Below are 19926 nucleotides of genomic sequence, written 5' to 3' on the forward strand. Positions count from 1 at the left end.
CTCTAGAGAAAACCATAGTAGGATAATGTTTTGATGGGAGTTGGATAAATGAATGTCAACATATTACAAGGGATGATGATACCGTTTGAGAACTGATTTTGAGTTTTTCGCTTTTGAAATTGATAAGACAATGATAATGAAAGTGATTTAATAATGATAATAATAGCAACAACAATAATAATAATACATTTCCTTTTCAGGTATGCCTAAAATACCAAAAACACCAAAAGTAAGACACGTTACCCATATGTCATCCAATATTTCCCAGACCCTAATGATCTAGAAGAGACTAGAATGAGGCCTTATAAAGCACCCTGGGGAAGTCCTGCTCCCTTTGCAAGGTTTCTGCCCATTTTCAAGGCTTCTTACTCTTGGAATTTCTGTGGCACCAACCTCCTAATTCTACTAAATTGTCTCTGGCTGTAAGTTATTCTGCACACATTATCATTTAAACCATAGTGACATCAGTATGGAACGCATCCTCTCCACTCAAATTATACTAAGCAACATTCACATAAATCATTTAAGCATGTACCAGACATTATTAATTTGGGGGAGATGAGAAAGTGTTACTTCTCAGAAATTTCAACACTTCAAATTGAATAATACACACCTCCATTATTGAAAACACTTCACTCATTCTTGTAAGTTAGTTTAGCAACCTCCTCTCTTTTCTGTTTTTTCTTTGCTTCCCTTTTTTTAAGATTCCTTACAATATCCTACGCAGGGAAGTTTAAACCTCACTTTTTGTTTTCCTATTTCCATGTACTTAATTCCTCATTTTTGACCAAAAGTTACTATTGTCGTGGATTCTGTGACATGGTACCCTTACTTCTTCCTCAACACTGAGGTAGTAGTCATTGTCCTGGCTTCTCCATGTGCTTGAGGCCAATTTGCCCCTGGCTGAGAGTTACCTTCTTCCCAGAGGCAGCCCATATCTAAGGACTGATCAAGGCAGTGATATAAATGTCCATCCCATCCCAATTAAGGACAATGTGTAATAGTCATCATAGTTCCAAAGTTCCCTGGAGAATTGTCTGAAGGTTTCAATGCAATTGCATTGCAGTTTCAGCCAACTCCCCTATCCACTGGTCATAATTCTGAAGTCACTTATGAGTATACATCCTGCATGCAAATTTTTGTTTCAGTAAATTTCCTGGGAACCTTATTCAAGAGAATTGATGTCAGAAGTGGTTCAAGATGTGGAAACTAAATTGGGATTTTGGAGTTGAATAACCAGTCAGTTAGCTAGCAACGAGAGCCCCATCACTGGTGGTAGATGGGAGCATATTTAGCCATTGTGCAATTGTTAAATTCTTTGCCTGTGTTAGAATGGGATGCAATACTGGTAGAAGTGAATACGGTAGCAGGCACAATATGTCAGGCATTTCAGACACTCAGAGAAAGTAAGAACTATGAAATTGGATGGTTGTTCCTGGAGGTAATTTATGTATTAGAGAAATAAAACAAAAATCCAAGTCTGAGGTGATTAATCACCAACTAAAGACTATGTATAAAAGCCAGAAGGCCTGCTCACAGTGAATAAATTACTTTCATTCCTTGCAAGTGGATGGCAGAAAAAGCTGAACCTCAGGCTCAGTACATAATTATAAGAGTAACAGAGCTCTCGAAGAGGTTGAATGTTCTATCTTAGAAAATCTAGTATACCAACCAAGGCCCTGATTGGGGAAATGTAAAGTTTTGAATCAGAATAGGGACATCTGACCTGATGTACCAGAATATCTTGAATTTTTAGATACCTGTGAACCCTTTGAGCTTGTAGAAGTAGCTCACTCCTCCTTGTTAAATTATACTGTTACTTCTTTTTGTAAAGATGATGGAAAGGTTTCCTCCTTGCAAGGCAGCATGCATACTGCTCTTTCTCAGCACTGAAACGTAACTAAATTATATCACGTTATAATCTAGTCAAGAAGTGCTGGCCCTGCCAAGAGAGGAAAGAGATGATACTCTAAAGTGCTTGCAAGACCTTGTACAATCAGGATCTGGGAAAGTCACTGAACACGGGACCAAAATGTGCTAGATGTAGTAGACAGAACATAAAGTTGAATAAGAGAGTTTACCCATATGGAAATATTCTCCCATGATACAAGCTTTAACTGGGCATGGAATTAAGGAAATAGTGTTAGGGTGGGTCCTGGAAGCTTGGAGAAAGCTAAGGTTCACACAAAGTGAGATAGAATTGCTCGAGTTCTGTGGAAGATAGTGGAAAAATGCATTAAAATTCTCAAAAAGTGGGCATACTGAAATGGAGATACTGACTAAAACTGGAATATATACCTGATGATGGGGTTCTGTGGGAAGGCACAGAAGATCTTGATGATGGCAGTTCTCTGTAGGCCAGGACTGACGGTAGAAGCTATTACAGAACCGATCTCCCTGAAAGTAATGGGGATGATAAGATCCCAAAATAATAGAGACCAGGTATTTGTGATTAACTGCAAAAAGCAAGGTAGGTGCATTTTTCTGGCAAGAGGCTGGGTTGGAGTGACCAAGGGAGGTCTGGTCTAAGGAGAGATCTGGAGATGGTTAATAAAATATAGCATACCTAGAGAAAAGGTAGAAGGTCATCTGTTTCGGTTTGCTAAAGAATGTAATATACCAGAAATTGATTGGCTTACAGATTTACAGTTCTAAGGCCATGTAAATGTACAAATCAATGCACCAACAGGGTAATACCTTCCCTGAAGAAAAGCTGCTGGCATCTGGGACACCACTGTCACATGGGAAGGCACATGGCTAGCATCTGCTGGTCCTTCTTGCTTAGGTTTCATTGCTCTTGGCTTCTGACTTCAGTGGCTTCCTTTCTGTTTCTGTGGGTGTCTCCTTCTCTCTCAGCTTCTCTGGGGCTTCTTCAAGATCTCTGGGTTTTTTCTGTGTGTCCTTTATCCTCTTATAAAGGACTCCAGTAAGGGGATTAAGACGTATCTTGAACGGGGTGGGTCACATCTCAATTGAAACAACCTAATCAAAAGGTCCTACCCACAATAGGTCTGCACCCACAGGAATGGATTAAAAGAACATGGCCTTTTCTGGGGTACATAACAGCTTCAAACTAATACAGCATCCACAGGAATGGATTAAAAGAACATGGCCTTTACTGGGGTACATAACAGCTTCAAACTAATACAGCATCCAACAAGTCTACTGCTTCATCAAAATCAAGGATGTATGATCTACAGGCTAAAAAGAACTTCTCAAATAATACCTTGGCAAGTTAACAGAATTAAGCCAGTTTTCAGACTTAAAAACCAAGTGATTGAAGAAGAGATCAGAACTCCGGGATGGAGGACCATGCAACACCATGGGTACATGACACTGATTCCTCCAGGTAACCATACGTGGGAAAAAGGGAATACCCAAAAATTTTGAAGTGATTTTGATGCTTTGGAAACTAAGGTAATTCCTTCTTTCTATCATCACTGGGAAAGAGATTAAGGAACATTTGCAATTCACTCAGGACAGAAAGTAGCATATATTACTACTATGTTAACTCTCCTGCCTTTTAGCATAATATAGCTAGAAAGATCCTGGACCATCAGACCATTCTGCAGAATACATATTGATCCCCTATATTGATAACATCTTGTTAAACTGAATGACCACAAAGTGTCAACTATATTACAGGCTCTGATAAGTCATATGTGCTAGAGAGGGTAGGAGATAAAGCATATTAAAATTCAGGGCCTGCCATGGTGACTAGCTATATAACCCTCAGGGAGAAAGTCTGTGTTATGACACCAGATAGGACACATAGTCCAGCAAAATGGATGGTAGAAGCAGAAGATAATGAGTATCAGTCGCAATCCTGATACCATCTTCTGCTTGGTAGTTTGTCCTACTGAAAACATACTGACCAGGATCCTGGAGGAGTTCTTTTGGGAATTTATATGAAGAAAGTACATTTAAGCTTCTCAAGGGGTGGACTGTAGCAGCTTCTTCAGTAAGTCACCCAGGTCATTCTTTCAGGATTAAGGCATTGAAGATTTCAGCTGAGTAACTGACTTGGGCATTGACTTCTGCTGAATGATACGAGTATGTGTTCAGATATATTTATCTTACTAGTAATGTGTGTGTGTGTGTACATATATGTAAGTATATATCCTCTTTCATAAATCTTAAAAGTATATATTTATGTATTTTATTTTAAATATATTAAAATATGTACAAAATAAATTTAGGAAAATAGATTTAAAAAATGAACAAAAAATCTTATTTTATTATTACTCCTTAAATATAAATTTCCTTCCTATTTTATTATTTGCTTTCCCTAAAATATAAAATATTAACAATACCGTCAGTGAGCCTGTATTTCGCCAATGAGTAATGGTTCAGTATTTGCTCATTCAGTATTCATGGTTACTTTATAGAACATAATTACTGCAAAGAATGTAAATCAACTGTAAATCATGACCTTTATCCTTCAGTCCTAGCTATTACTTAAGTAAAAAAAAATGTGTCAAAATAGGCATTGTTCTTGCAAATTTCAGAAAATGTTGCATGTTTATGTTTCAAAAATGACTTAAAACCCACTGAAAATATTCATTTTGAAGATATTAAAAAGCAAAAGATATGTTTCCATGTATTTGATGAATGCAGTTATGAGAGTTTTGCAGGTAACACACCTGGTTTTTAGCAATACAATGGGATAATGCCAAAAATATTTCCAAACAACTGTTTTCAGAAGCTCTCTCCATAGCAAAACTTTGTATGGAAAAGCCATTGCTTTCTTAGTCATTGTTTAAATGTCATATTTGCGGTGCAGAAATTGTTTAAATTATTTACTAGGTTGAACACTACTGATAGCCTCATGTCACAAAAAAAATTCCATAAATTTAAAAGATTTTAGGGGGAGGGGTAATAGAAAAATATGTAATTAGGTTCAGTGCCCTCTTAAATACTTTGCCACAAGATTGTTCATGGTCACCCTTTGTGAAGTTATAAATTATTATAATAATTCCACTATATTTCATGCCTTATTTTTAGGAAATTAATCACACTGATAGTATCCCTGTGCCTTTTTAGCTACAACTGCTTTACTGCAATGGCTTGTCTATGAATAAATTAGAGAATGATTTTCTCATGTAATAGTGTCTCTGAACATAACTTCAGAATGTTGTTTTCTTTATTACTGTCAAAGCAGGCACATTAAAATGATTATACTTACACTGCTTTTCTCAGACATTATTTTTATTAAAAATTATGTTAAATTTCCTCCAGTACATATATCTTTTGCTGATCACAGAAAACATAGTGTTTTGCATTTTATCATTTAGACAGATTCTGCAAAAATCATAACTTGAGATATGTCAGAAAAAAAATGTACTTTCTTTCAAAAGAAAACCACAAGTGTTATGTAATTTGTTTTGTTTTTCTTTTCTCCAAATCTTTGGCTATATTTTCTATGTTCCTTCCAAAGTTATTTGCTGTTAAATAAATGCATTTAAATATTTTGCCATAGTGTATCCCTAGTATAATTTGAGCATTTTTAATTGAAGCAAGAACACAAGTTTATCCAATCACATAAGATTTTTTTGTCTCTGACTATTAAATAAGAAAAGTCAAAAGTGATTTCTAAATATGTTTATTATCATCATATTATGCATCATATAATATTATACATATTATCATTTTGCAGTTTTATCATAGGATCTTAAATATCTTTTACAAAATAGGAAGCTTTTCTTCCTATTTTGGATGGTTAATTTGTCATGCTTTGGTAATTGTAATAACTTAAACCTGTCATTAGTGAGAGTCACCATTCAAAAGTGGAACACCCAGATTTCAGTTGATTTGCTTGCTATTTATCTTTCAGGATATGTTGCATGAGGACCAAGTGATGACTAGTTTACTCTGTTGTCTGATAGACGCATTTAATGACATTTTTCTTTCAAAATTCTCCGTCCCTTATTAATTAAATAAAAGCAAGTTTATTGCTTTCCTATTTAAAGTTTTGTATAATTACTTGTCTCCACATTTGTAAAGGAAAAGTGACATTTTTCCAAGGCTTGACTTTTTCTTTCTTTTATTTGTGATAGAAAGTCATCTATTGGTATATCTCTATAACACAGCTATGCGTCATTCCTGAAATGCCACTTTAGAGAATAAAGCATTAGTTTGTACCAAATTGGTCAATGCAATAAAAATGTCTCTGGATTCTACTGTCATTAGAGTTGCATTGTAAGTGGAAGAGTAAATATAACAATTTAATAATTCTAATATTTGTTATATAAATAATGATTTCTCCACATACTTTCTCTAAATCATTTTTTTGTATCATTTAACAAATATTGGTTATATTTCACAGTCTTTTTTTTTAATGCAACTTTATTGAGATATATTCACACACCATAGAAACCATCTGAAGTATAAAATAACTGGCTAACAATATCATCACATGGTTGTGCATATATCCCTGTGATCAAATTTAGAATATTTTCATTACTCCAGAAAAGAAATAAAGATAAAAAAGAAAACACAAATCCTACCATACCCCTCAAATCCCCCATTATTGACCCATAGTATTGGTAAATTTGCTACTGTTGATGAAAGAGTATTAAGATATTACTGTTAACTATAGTCCACAGTTTGCAATACATACATTTTTTCCATATATGCCTCTATTATTAACTCCTTTTAATAGTGACATACATTGGCTCTAGTTCATGAAAGAATTTTTTAATATTTGTATAGTTAATCATGGACATTGTTCACCACAAGATTCATGGTTATACACCCCATGTTTTAACTTCCAACTCTCCTTCTGGTGACAAACATGACTCTAAACATCCCCCTTCCACCACACTCACACACCATTCAACACTGAAAATTATTCTCACAATAACATTAACTCTGTCCATTTCCAAATGTTTAAGTTGAACCTAGTTAAGCAGTCTGCAAATATTAAGCAACTGCTCCCCAGAATTTAGACTCACTCTATATCCTGGTAATCTAGTCTATATTTTAAGTCTATAAGTTTACATGTTATAATTAGTTCATATCAGTGGGATCATACAATATTTGTCCTTTTGTGTCTGACATTTCGCTTAACAAAATGTCCTCAAAGTTCATCCATGTTGTCGCAGGCTTCAGGACTTCATTCCTTCTTACTGCTGAATAATATTCCATCGTATGTATATACCACATTTTGTTTATCCATTCTTCTGTTGATGGGCACTTGGATTGTTTCCATCTTTTGGCAATTGTGAATAATGCTGCTGTGAACATTGGTGTGCAATTATAGTTGTTCATGCCACTGCTTTCAGATCTTCTGAGTATATCCCAAGTAGCAGGATTGCTGGGTCATAAGAAAAATCTATACCTAGCTTCCTAAGAAACTGCCAAACTGCCCTCCACAGCAGCTGTACCAATTGCATCCCACCAGCAGGGTATAAGTGTTCCAATTTCTCCACATCCTCTCCAACACAGTAGTGTTTTTTCCTGTTTAATAGCAGCCATTCTAAGAGGTATGAGATATCTTACTCTGGTTTTGAGTTGCATTTCCCTGATAGCTAGTGAGACTGAGATGTGCTTTTTAGCCATCTGTATTTCCTCTTCGGAAAAGCATCTATTCATGTCTTTTGCCTATTTTATAAATTGGTTGTCTTCCTATTGTTGAGTCATAGGCTTTCTTTGTATATACTGGATATCAAACTCTTACCAGATAGTGTGGTTTCTAAATATTTTCTCCAATTGAGTCAGTTGTCTTTTCACCTTTTTGATAAAGTCCTTTGAAGCACTGAAGTATTCAATTTTGAGGAGTTTCCATTTATCTATTTTTTATTTCATTTTTTTTGTGCTTTGGGTATAAAGTCTAAGAAACCATAACCTACCCCTGGATCTTGAAGAAGTTTCTCTACATTTTCTTCCAGAAATTTTATGGTAGTGGTTATTATATTTAGGTATTTGATCCATTTTGAGTTAATTTTTGAATAGGGTGTGAGATAGGGGTTCCTCTTTCATTCTTTTGGTTATGAATATTCAGTTATCCCAACACCATTTATTGAAGAAACTGTTTTGTCCCAGTTGAGGGGACATGGTAGTCTTATCAAAAATCAATTGCCCATAGATCTGATTGTCTATTTTTGAACACTCAATTTAATCCCATTGATCAATATGTCTATCTTTATGCCTGTACCATGCTGTTTTGACCACTATGACTTTAAATATGATTTAAAGTGAAGGAGCATGAGTCCTCCCACTTCATTCTTCTTTTTCAAGATGTTTTTGGCTCATCAAGGCCCCTTACCCTTCCAAATAAATGTGATAATTAGCTTTGCCATTTCTGCAAGGTAGGGTATTGGAATTTTGATTGGCATTGCATTGAATCTGTTAGATCAATTTGGTTAGAATTGACATCTTAATGGCATTTAGTCTTCCAATCCATGAACATTGAATATTCTACTTTTATGGAGGTCTTCTTTGATTTCTTTTAGCAATGTTTCATGTCTTTTTGTGTACAAGTCCTTTACAGTCTTAGTTAGGTGTATTCCTAGATAGTTGATTCATTTAGGTGCTATTGTAAATGGAATATTTTTCTTAATTACCTCCTTGGATAGCTCATTATTAGTGTATAGAAACACCACTGATTTTTGCTTGTTGATCTTGTATCCTGCCATTTTGCTGAACTCATTTATTAGCTCAAATAGCTTTGCTGTCATTTTTCTATATTCTCTAAATATAGGATCATGTCTTCCTCAAATAATGATAGTTTTACTTCTTCCTTTCCAATTTGGGTGCCTTTTATTTCTTTTTATTGCCTAATTGCTCTAACACAATATTGAATAGTAGTGTGATAGTGGGCATCCTTGTCTTGTTCCTGATCTTAGAGGGGAAGTTTTCAGTCTCTCACCATTGAGTATGATGTTAGCTGTGGGTTTTTCATATATGCTCTTTATCATGTTGAGGATGTTTCCTTTGATTCCTACATTTTGAAGAGTTCTTATCAATAAAAGATGCTGAATTTTGTCAAATGCCTTTTTGGTATCAATTTAGATGATTGTGTGGTTTTTCCTTTTTAATTTGTTAATATGGTATATTTCATTAATTGATTTTCTTGTGTTGAATGACCCTTGCATACCTAGAATAAAACCCATTTGATCATGGTATATAATTCTTTTAATATGCTGATAGATTGTACTTGCAAGTATTTTGCTAAGAATTTTTGTATCTATGTTCATTAGAGATATTGACCCGAAGTTTTCTTTTCTTGTAATATCTTTATCCAGCTTTGGTATTAGGGTGATGTTGGCTTCATAGAATGAGTTAGGAATTGTTATCTCCTCTTCAATTTTTTGGAAGAGTTTACACTTGGATGGTATTAATTCTTCTTGGAATGCTTGGTAAAACTCACCTGTACAGCTGTCCAGTCCTGGGCTTTTCTTTTCTGGTAGGATTTTGATGACTAATTTGATCTCTTTATTTGGAATTGGTTTGTTGAGGTCTTCTACTTCTTTTCAAGTCAGTGTAGGTTGTTTGTGTGTTTATAGGAAGTTGTCCATTTCATCTAAGGTGTCTAGTTTGTTGGCATACAGTTTTTCACATTAACTACTCATGATCTTTTTTATTTCTTTGGAGTCTGTTGTAATTACCCCCTATCATTTCTGATTTTATTTATTAGCATCTTCTCCCTTTGTGTCTTTGTCAGTCTAGCTAAGGGTTTGTCAACTTTATTGATCTCAAAGAACCAACTTGTGGTTGAATGGATTCTTTCTATTGGTTTTTTGTTCTCCATTTCATTAATTTCTGCTCTAATCTTTATTTCTTTCCTTCTGCTTGCTTTTCTCAGTTGTTCAGTTGATTTAGCTCTTTCTTCCTTTTTAATGTAGGTGTTTAGGGCTATAAATTACATCTCAGCACTCCCTTCACTGCATCCCATAGTTTTGATAAGTTGTATTCTCATTTTCATTCATCTCAAGATATTTACTGATTTCTCTTGCAATTTCTTCTTTGACCAACTGATTGTTTAAGAGAACGATGTTTCATCTCCATATACTTGTGTATTTTCTGGTTCTCTGTTATTGATTTCAAGTTTCATTCCATTATGATCAGAGAAAGTGCTTTATAAAATTTCAATATTTTAAAATTTATTAATACCTGTTTTGTGCCTGGCGTATAGTCTATCCTGGAGAATGTTTAATGAGCAATTGAGAATAACGTATATACTGCTGTTTTTGGATGCAGTGTTCTATGTACATCTGTTAGGTGTAGTTCATTTATCATTTTATTTAGCATCATTGTTTCTTTATTAATCCTCTCATTAGATGTTCTATCTATTGGAAAGAGTGGTGTGTTGATGTCTCCCAACATTATGGTAGGGTCATCTTTTACTCCCTTCAGTTTTCCCTGTGTTTGTTTCATGTACTTTGGGGGACCTTGTTTAGGATCATAGAAATTTATGATTGTTACTTCTTCTTGGTGAATTGCCCCTTTTATTAACATATAGTGTTTTTATTTATCTCATGACCTTTTTGCATTTAAAATGTAAAAAATGTCAATTTTGTCTGATATTAGTATAACTTTAGGTTACTACTTGCATGGAATATCTTTTCCCATGCTTTCACTTTCAACCTATTTGTACCTTTAGGTCTAAGATGAGTCTTTTGTAAACAATGTATAGATGGAACATATTTTTTTAATCCAATTCTCCAATGTGTGTCTTTTGATTGGGGAGTTTAATCCATTAACATTCAAAGTTATCACTATAATGTCAGTTCTTGATTCAACCATCTTATCCTTTGGTTTTTATTTGTCAGATCTACTTTTTTCTCTCTCTGTTTTTATCTTTTAAGTTATCCTTACTAATACTATTCAATTTTGTACCCTCCTCTAGAACTCTTTGTCTTGTCTTTTCTTTTTAGCCTTTAGTAGTTCTTGTAGGGTTGTTCTCTTATTAACAAATTCTCTCAGCTTCTGTTTGTGAATATTTCAAACTCTTCCCTCAATGTTGAAGGACAGCTTTGCCAGATTCTTGTCTGGCAATCCTTCTCTTTCAGTATCTTAAATATATTGTACCACTGCCATCTCATGTCCATGGTGTCTAATGGGAAATCAGCATTTAGTCTTACTTGGTTTCCCTTGTATGGGGTGAATGGCTTTTCTCTTGCTGTTTTCAGAATTTTTTCCTTCTCTTTGCCATTTGACATTCTGATTACTATGTATCTTGAGGTGGATCTATAGAGATTTATTCTGTTTGTAGTATGTTGGTCTTCTTGGATTTGCATATTTATGTCATTTCTAGAGTTTGGAAAATTTTCAGCCATTATTTCTTCAAATATTCTTCCTGGCCCTTTTCACTTTTCTCCTTCTGGAACACCAAAGATGTATATATTTGTGTACATTGTGCTGTCAAACATTTCCTTGAGACACTGCTCACATTTTTCCAATTATTTCTCCATTTGCTCTTTTGTCTGTTCAAATTTAGTTGATCTGTCTTCTAGCTCACTGATTCTTTCTGCAGCCTCTTCATATCTGCTCTTTTGTGTCTCTAGTATATTTTTTTAATTTCACCTACAGTGCCTTTTTTAAACATTTTATATTGTGAAATATAACATATACTAAAAGTGATATCATTCAAAGTATGGTTTACAAGTAGTTATAGATCAAATTTCAAAGTATGGTATGTTTTACAGTTCCACAATTTCAGTTATTTCCTTCTAGCTGTTCTAATACACTAGAGACTTAAAAAAGTCTATATAATGATTCAGTAGTCATAATCCTTTTTTGAATCCTATCTTTTCTGTTGCTACTCCTACCTCTCATTTGATCATTGTCTCAATATTCAGGGATATATAGCCAGTGACTGCTCTAAGTTCTTCATATTTAAAAGGGGTATCACCTTTATGGGGAAGGAGGTTGCAGCTGGTTCATGTTCTCCTTTGGGAGAGCCTCTTAACTGTATTTGAAATCTCATAGCTACTGAAAGTTTGTTACACTTCTTTTCTCCCTTTTGGTCAGGAAGACATTCTAAATCCCACAATGCCCCAGGCTCATTCCTGGGAGTCATGTCCCATGTTGCCAGGAAGACTCACAGCCCTGGGAGTCCTGTCCCCCATGGGGGGAGGATAATGAGTTTATTTGAAGAGTTGGACTTAGAGATGGGCCACATCTGGGTAACAAAGAGATATTCTGGAAGAGATTCTAAGGCATAATTATAGGTAGGCTTAGCCTCCCCTTTACAGCAGTAAGTTTCATCAAAGCAAGCCTCAAGATTGAGCATTTGACTTATTAAGTAGATGGTCCCCTATTACACATAGCATATATTCTGTCCAAAATAAACAATCAATATCTCACACTATCCTCACGTTGTAGAGCAATAATCATCGCTCTCAATTTTAATCAATTATCATAACCAAAAACACCCCATAACTCTCACCAGCCCCCAATTATTTACCCATTGTATTGGTGTGGTACTAGTCAGGTATTCCTATTAAATATAGTTCATAGTATGCAATAGGTAGCTTTTCCCATATACCACTCTGTTGTTAACTCTTGGTACAAGTACCATACCTTAGATGCAGATCATGCAAGAACTTATTTATAATTGAAGTGCTGGTCTGTGAGATACATGACTTTAAACAACCCCTTTCAATCATGTTCACCTTCCACATAACACTGACACTTATAATCCCATTAACAAACTAAACCTGTGTCCATTCCCTTAACTTTAACTTCAAACTTATTGATATACATGTACATATTAGGTAATCAACCCACCTTCTCTAGCTTCTTTCTATCTATAAGTCCCCTATTTTCTTCATTTTAAGACTGATTTTACATTATCCAGGGGGTTCATATTAGTGATATAATACAATATCTCTTCTTTGTCTCTGGCTTATTTCACTCAGCATTATGTCTTCAAGGTTCATCCATGTTGTCACATGTTTCAGGACACCATTCCTTCTTATTGCTGCATAGTATTCCATTGCATGTATATAGCACATTTTGTTTATCCACTCTTCTACTGAAGGACACTTGGATTGTTTCCACCTCTTGACAGCTGTGAACAATGCCAGTATGAACATCGATGGGAAAATCTCTTTGTGTCACTGCTTTCAGCTCTTCTGGGTGCATACCAAGAAGTGGAATTGCTGGGTCATAGGTAACTTGATATCTAGTTTCCTGAAGAACCACCAAACTGTCTTTCACAGCAGCTGTACCACTATACATTTACATCAGGATTGAATAAGAGTTCCAATTTCTCCATATCCTTTCCAGCATTTCCTGTTTGTTTAATGGCATTTCCTGTTTCTTTAATGGCAGCCATTCTTGTCTGTATGAGATGATATCTCATTGTGATTTTGATTTGCATTTCCCTAATAGCCAGTGAAGATGCGGTATTTCATGTGTTTTTTAGCCATTTGTCTTTTTCCTATCTTTTGGCCTTTTTATCATTGGGCTGTTTGTACTATTATCATTGATTTGTAGGATTTGTCTTTATATGCTGGGTATCAATCTCTTATCAGATATATGGTTTCCAAATATTTTCTCATTGAGTTGGCTGCCTCTTCATCTTTTTTGGCAAAATCCTTTGAGGCACAGGAGCTTTTGATTTTGAGGAGTTCCCATTTATTATTTTTTCTTTTCGTTGCTTTTGCTTTGGATGTAAAGTCAAAGAAGCTGTCTCCTATCACTGGATCTTAAAGATGTTTCCCTACATTTTCTTCTAGGAGCTTTATGGTACTGTCTCTTATACTGAGGTCTTTCTTCCAATTTGAGTTATTTTTCTATAGGGTGTAAGGTAGGGGTCCTTTTTCATTCTTTTGGTTATTTATATCCAGTTTTCTCTACCCCATTTATTGAAGAGAATGTTCTGTCCCAGTTAAGTGGATTTGGGGCCTTATCAAATATCAGTAGCCCATAGATCTGGGGGTCTATTTCTGCACTTTTGATTGAATTCCATTGCTCAGTATGTCTATCTTTGTTTCAGTACCATGCAGTTTTGACTACTGTGGCTTTATAGTATCTTTCAAGTCAGGAAGTATGAGTCTTCCCACTTCGTTCTTTTTTTTTTAGAATGGTTTTGGCAATTTGAGACTCCTTTCCCTTCTAAATAAATTTGATAGCTACCTTTTACAAATCTGCAAAGTAAGATGTTAGAATTTTTATTGGAATTGCATTGAATTTGAGGATCAGTTTGGGTCAAATTGACATCTTAACAATGTTTAGCCTTCCTATCCATGAACACAGAATATCTTTTCACTTATTTAGGTCCTCTTTGATTTCTTTTAGTAAAGTTTTGTAATATTCTGTGTAGAGGATTCTTACACCCTTGGTTAAGCTTATTCCCAGATACTCTATTCTTTTAGTTGCTATTTTGAATGGTTTTTTTTTTTTTTTTTTTTTTTGATTGTCCATTCAGTTTGGTCATTGCTGGTGTATAGAAACATTAATGATTTTTGCACATTAATCTTGTACCCCACAACTTTGCTGAATATTTTTATTGACTCAAGACTGTATCATTGATTTCTCTGGGTTTTCCAAATATATGATCATATCATCTGTCTACATACAATGGCAGTTTCATTTCTTCCTTTCCAATGAAGATGCCTTTTATTTCTTTGTCTTTCCTAATTGCTCAGGCTAGAACTTCTAGCACAATGTTAAGTAATAGTGTGATAGTGGGCAACCTGTCTCATTTCCATTCTTAGGGAGAAGGCTTTCAGTTTCTCACCACTGAGTAGTATTATGGCTGTGGGTTTTTCATATATGCCTTTTATCATATTGAGTTTTCCTTGATTCCTAGTTTTTGATGTGTTTTTATGAAAAAGAGATGTTAAATTTTATCATGTTTTTTTAGCATCTATTGAGATGATCATTGGTTGTTCCCTTTTGATTTGCTAATGTGTTGTATTACATTGATTGATTTTCTTATGTTGAACCACCCTTGCATTCCTGGAATTAACCCCACTTGGTCATGGTGTATAATTAATTCTTTTAATCTGCCTTTGGATTTGATTTGCAAGTATTTTGTTGAGAATTTTTGCTTCTATATTCATTAGGGAGACAGGCTTGTAGTTTTCCTTTCTTTTGTATCTTTATCTGGTTTTGGTATTACACTGGTGTTTGCTCCATAAAATGAGTTAGGTAGTGTTCTATTTTGCTAATGCTGCCAGAATGCAAAACACCAGAAATGGATTGGCTTTTATAAAAGGGGGTTTATTTGGTTACAAAGTTACAATCTTAAGGCCATAAAGTGTCCAAGGTAACCCATCAGCAATAGGGTACCTTCACTGAAGGATGGCCAATGGTGTCCAGAAAACCTCTGTTAGCTGGGAAGGCACATGGCTGGTGTCTGCTCCAGAGTTCTGGTTTAAAAATGGCTTTCTCCCAGAACATTCCCCTCTAGGCTTCAGCTTCTCTCCAAAATGTCACTCTCAGTTGCTCTTGGGGCATTTGTCCTCTCTTAGCTTCTCTGGAGAAAAAGTCTGCTTTCAAAGGCCATCTCCAAAATGTCTCTGTAAACTGCAGTTCCTCTCTCAGCTCCTAGGCATTCTTCAAAGTGTCCCTCTTGGCTGTAGGAAGCTCAGGCCTGTCTGAGCTTATATAGTGCTCTAGTAAACTAATCAAGGCCCATGCTGAATGGGTGGGGCCACATCTCCATGGAAATTATCCAGAGTTATCACTCACAGTTGGGTGGGGCACATTTCCATAGAAACAACCTAATCCAAATATTCCAACATAATCCCCACTAATATGTCTGCCCCCACAAGATTGCATCAAAGAACATGGCTTTTTCTGGAGGATAATATATACAAACTGGTACAGGTAGTGTTCCTTTTTCTTCAATTTTTTTAAAGAGTTTGAACAGGAATGGTGTTAGGTCTTTTTGAAAAGTTTGGTAAAATTCCCCTCTGAAGCCATTTGGCCCTCAGCTTTTCATTTTAGGAAGATTTTCGATGATGGATTGGATCTCTTTACTTGTATTGGTTTTTGAGGTCTTCTATTTCTTCTTGAGTCAATCTAGGTTGCTCATGTGTTTACAGGAAATTTTCCATTTCCTCTAAGTTGTCTAGTTTATTGATGTATAACTGTTCATATTGTCCCCTTGATTTTTAAAATTTCTTCAGGATCCATAGTAATGACTCCACTCTCATTTCTGATTCTGTTTATTTGTATTTTCTCTCTTTTTTATTTTGTCACTTTAGCTAAGTGTCTGTGCATCTTGCTGACATTCTCAAAAAAACAACTTTTGGTTTTAATTATTCTATTTATTTTTGTTCCCAAGATCATTTATTTCTGCTTTAATCTTTGTTTTCTCTTTTATTCTACTTGTCTTAGGATTAGTTTGCTGTTCTTTGTCTAGCTTCTTCAGTTGTTCAGTTAAGTCATTCATTTTCAGCTTTATCCCTTTTTAATGTATGTGTTTAGGTCTATAAATTTCCCTCTCACCCCTGACTTTGCTACTCCCCATAGATTTTCATATGTTGTGTTCTCGTTTTCATTCATCTCCAGATATTCACCAATTTTTCTTGCAGTTTCTTCTTTGACTGATTATTTAAGAGTGTGTTGTTTAACCGCTCTATAATTATGAAAATTTTGGTTCTTTGGTGGCTATTGTTTCCATCTGTATTCCATTATGGTCAGAGAATGTGCTTTGAATAATTTCAATCTGTCTAAATTTATTAAGACTTGTTTTGTGCCACAGCATATGATCTATCATAGAGAACATTCCATGAGTGCTAGAGAAGAATGTGTATCCTGGTATTTTGGGATGAAATTATATATGTCTGTGTGTTTGTGTGTGCATGTGTGTTTGTGTGTGTGTGTGTGTGTGTGTGTGTGTGTGTGTGAAGTTTAATTCACTTGTCACATTGTTTAGATTCTCAATTTCCTTATTGGTCTTCTGTCTAGTTTCTCTATCTATAGAAGAGAGTGTTGTATTGAAGTCTCCCACAATTACTGTAGAAATATATATTGCTCCCTTCAGTTTTGCCAGTGTTTGTCTCATGTACTTTGGAGCTCCTTGATTGGTTGCATAAACATTTATGACTGTTATTTCTTCTTTGTGAATTGACCCTTTTATTAATATATAGTGTTCTTTTTTGCCTTATATGACATCTGCATTTAAGTCTATTTTGTCTGATACTAGTATAGCTTTCTTTTGGTTACAACTTGCATGGAATTTTTTTCCATCCTTTCACTTTCAATCTCTGTGCCACTGGGTTTAATATGAGTCTCTTGTAAACAGCATATCAACGGATAGTACTTTTTAACCCATTCTGCCAGTCTGTACCTTTTAATTGTGGAGTTTAATCCATTCACATTCAAAGTTGTTACTGTAAAGGCAGTTCTTGAACCAACCATCTTATCCTTTGGTTTTTATTTCTCAGATCTATTTTTCCCTCCTCTCTCTCTCTCTCTTTTTTTTTTCCTTTAATTTACACTTTTTAATACTCTTCATTTCTGTGGCCTTCTCCTGACCTCTCTCTCTTTTATTTTTTTATTCAGCTGACAGAACTCTTTAGTATTTCTTGCAGGGTAGGTCTCTTGTTAGCAAACTGTCTCAGCATTTGCCCACGAAAATTTTAAACTCTCCCTCACTTTTGAAGGAGAGCTTTTTGGGGGTAAAGAATTTGGGGTTGGAAAATTTTCTCTTTCAGAATCTTAAATATATCATACCACTGTCTTCTTGCCTTCATGGTACCCACTAAGTTGTCAGTACTTAGTCTTATTTGGTTTCCCTTGTATGTGATATATTGCTTCTTTCTTGCTCTTTTCAGGACTTTCCCTTTTATTCAATATTTGACAAACTTATTAGTCTTGGTGTGGGTCTGTTTGGATTTATTCTATTTGGAGATCATTGGGCTTCTTTGATTTGTAAATTTATGCGTTTTATAAGTATTGGGAAATTTTCTCCAGCTATGTCCTCAAATACTCTTCCTAGACCTTTACTCCTTTTCTCCTTCTGGGACACCAATGTTTCTTATATTTGTGCACTTCATATTTTCCATCATCTCCCTGAGATCCATTTCAAATTTTTCATTCTTTTCCACCATTTCTTCTTCTGTGTGTTCACATTCAATTGGTTTGTCCACTAGTTCACTTATTCTTTCTTCTGCCTCTTCAAATCTGCTGTTGTGTGTCTTAATATACTTTTCTTTCTTTTTTTTATTATTTTAATTGAGATTGTTCACATACCATACAATTATCCAAAGATCCAAAGTTTACAATCAGTTGCCCATAGAACCACCATACAGCTGTGCATCAAACACAATTAATATATTTTTCAATTTTTAGCACATTTTCATTACTCCAGAAAAGAAATAGAGGCAATAAAAGGAAACTCAAATCCTCCCATACCTCTAATCACCCTCCCTCCATTCTTGAGTCACAGTTTTAGTATAGGACATTTGTTACTGTTGATGAAAGAATGTTAAAATACTCCTAACTGTAGTATATACTTTGCAATAGGTATTTTTTTCCTATATGTCCCTCTATTATTAAATTCTGGTTATAGTGTCATACATTTGTTCTAGTTCATGAGAGTGATTTCTAATATTTGCACAGTTAATCACAGACATTGTGCACCACAAGATGCACTGTTTTATACATTCCCATCTTTTAACCTCCAACTTTCCTTCTGGTAACATACATGACTCAGAGCTTAACCTTTCCACCACATTCACAGACCATTCAGCACTCTTATTCTCACAACATGCTACCATCACCTCTGTCCATTTCCAAATGTTTAAGTTCACCCTAGTTGAACATTCTGCTCATAATAAGCAACTGCTCCTCATTCTTTAGCCTTGTTCTATATCTCATGTCTATGAGTTTAAATATTATAACAATTTCATATCAGTGAGACCCTTCAATATTTGTCCTTATGTGTCTGTCTTATTTCACTCAATATAGTGCCCTCAAGGTTTGTTCATCAACCCATATATTTAAGATGATTGTGTTCACACTCCATGCATTCTGTCCTAAGTAAACAATCGATGGTTCCCTGTATAGTCATGTATTTATGTATTCACCACCAGCACCACTATCTATATAAGGACATCTCCATTTCTTTCACAAAAAAGGGAAGAAGAGTCAAAGAAAGTAGAGAGACAAAAGAAAAAGAAAAAAGAAAGAGAAAAAAATGACAGCTAGGAAGCAACAAAAGGAAAGATAGCATTAAACTAAAGTAGAATAAAAAGTCAAACAACATCACCAACGCCAAGAGTCCCATTTCCTGCCCCTATGTCCCCCATATATTGTATTTGTTACATTAAAGGAAGCATAACACAATTTTGCTGTTAATTATAGTCTCTAGTTTGCATTGATCATATTTTCCCCCAATTCCATCCCATTCTTAACACCTTGCAATATTGACATTCATTTGTTCTCCCTCATATAAAAACATATTTGTACCTTTTATCACAATTGTTGAGCACCCTGGGTTTCACTGAGTTATACAGTCCCAGTCTTTATCTTCCCTCTTTCCTTCTGGTGTCCCACATGCTCCTAACCTTCCTTTTTCAACCATACTCACAGTCATCTTTCTTCAGTGTACTTACATTGCTGTGTTACTATCTCCCAAAATTGTGTTCCAGACTTCTCACTCCTGTCTTTTCCTTTCTGTCTTTAGTGCTCCCTTTAGTGTTTCCTGTAGAGCAGGTATCTTGTTCACAAACTCTCTGTCTGTTTGTCAGAGAATATTTTAAGCTCTCCCTCATATTTGAAGGACAGTTTTGCTGGATATAGGATTCTTGATTGGTGTTTTTTCTCTTTCAGTATCTTAAATATATCAACCCACTCCCTTCTTGCCTCCATGGTTTCTATTGAGAAATCCACACATAGTCTTATCAAGCTTCCTTTGTATGTGATGGATCAATTTTCTCTTACTGCTTTCATGATTCTCTCTTTGTCTTTGACATTTGATAATCTTATTATTAAGTGTCTTGGCATAGGTGTATTCAGATC

Source organism: Choloepus didactylus, chromosome 2, assembly GCF_015220235.1.
Source record: "Choloepus didactylus isolate mChoDid1 chromosome 2, mChoDid1.pri, whole genome shotgun sequence".
In the NCBI taxonomy this organism is placed as follows: domain Eukaryota; kingdom Metazoa; phylum Chordata; class Mammalia; order Pilosa; family Megalonychidae; genus Choloepus; species Choloepus didactylus.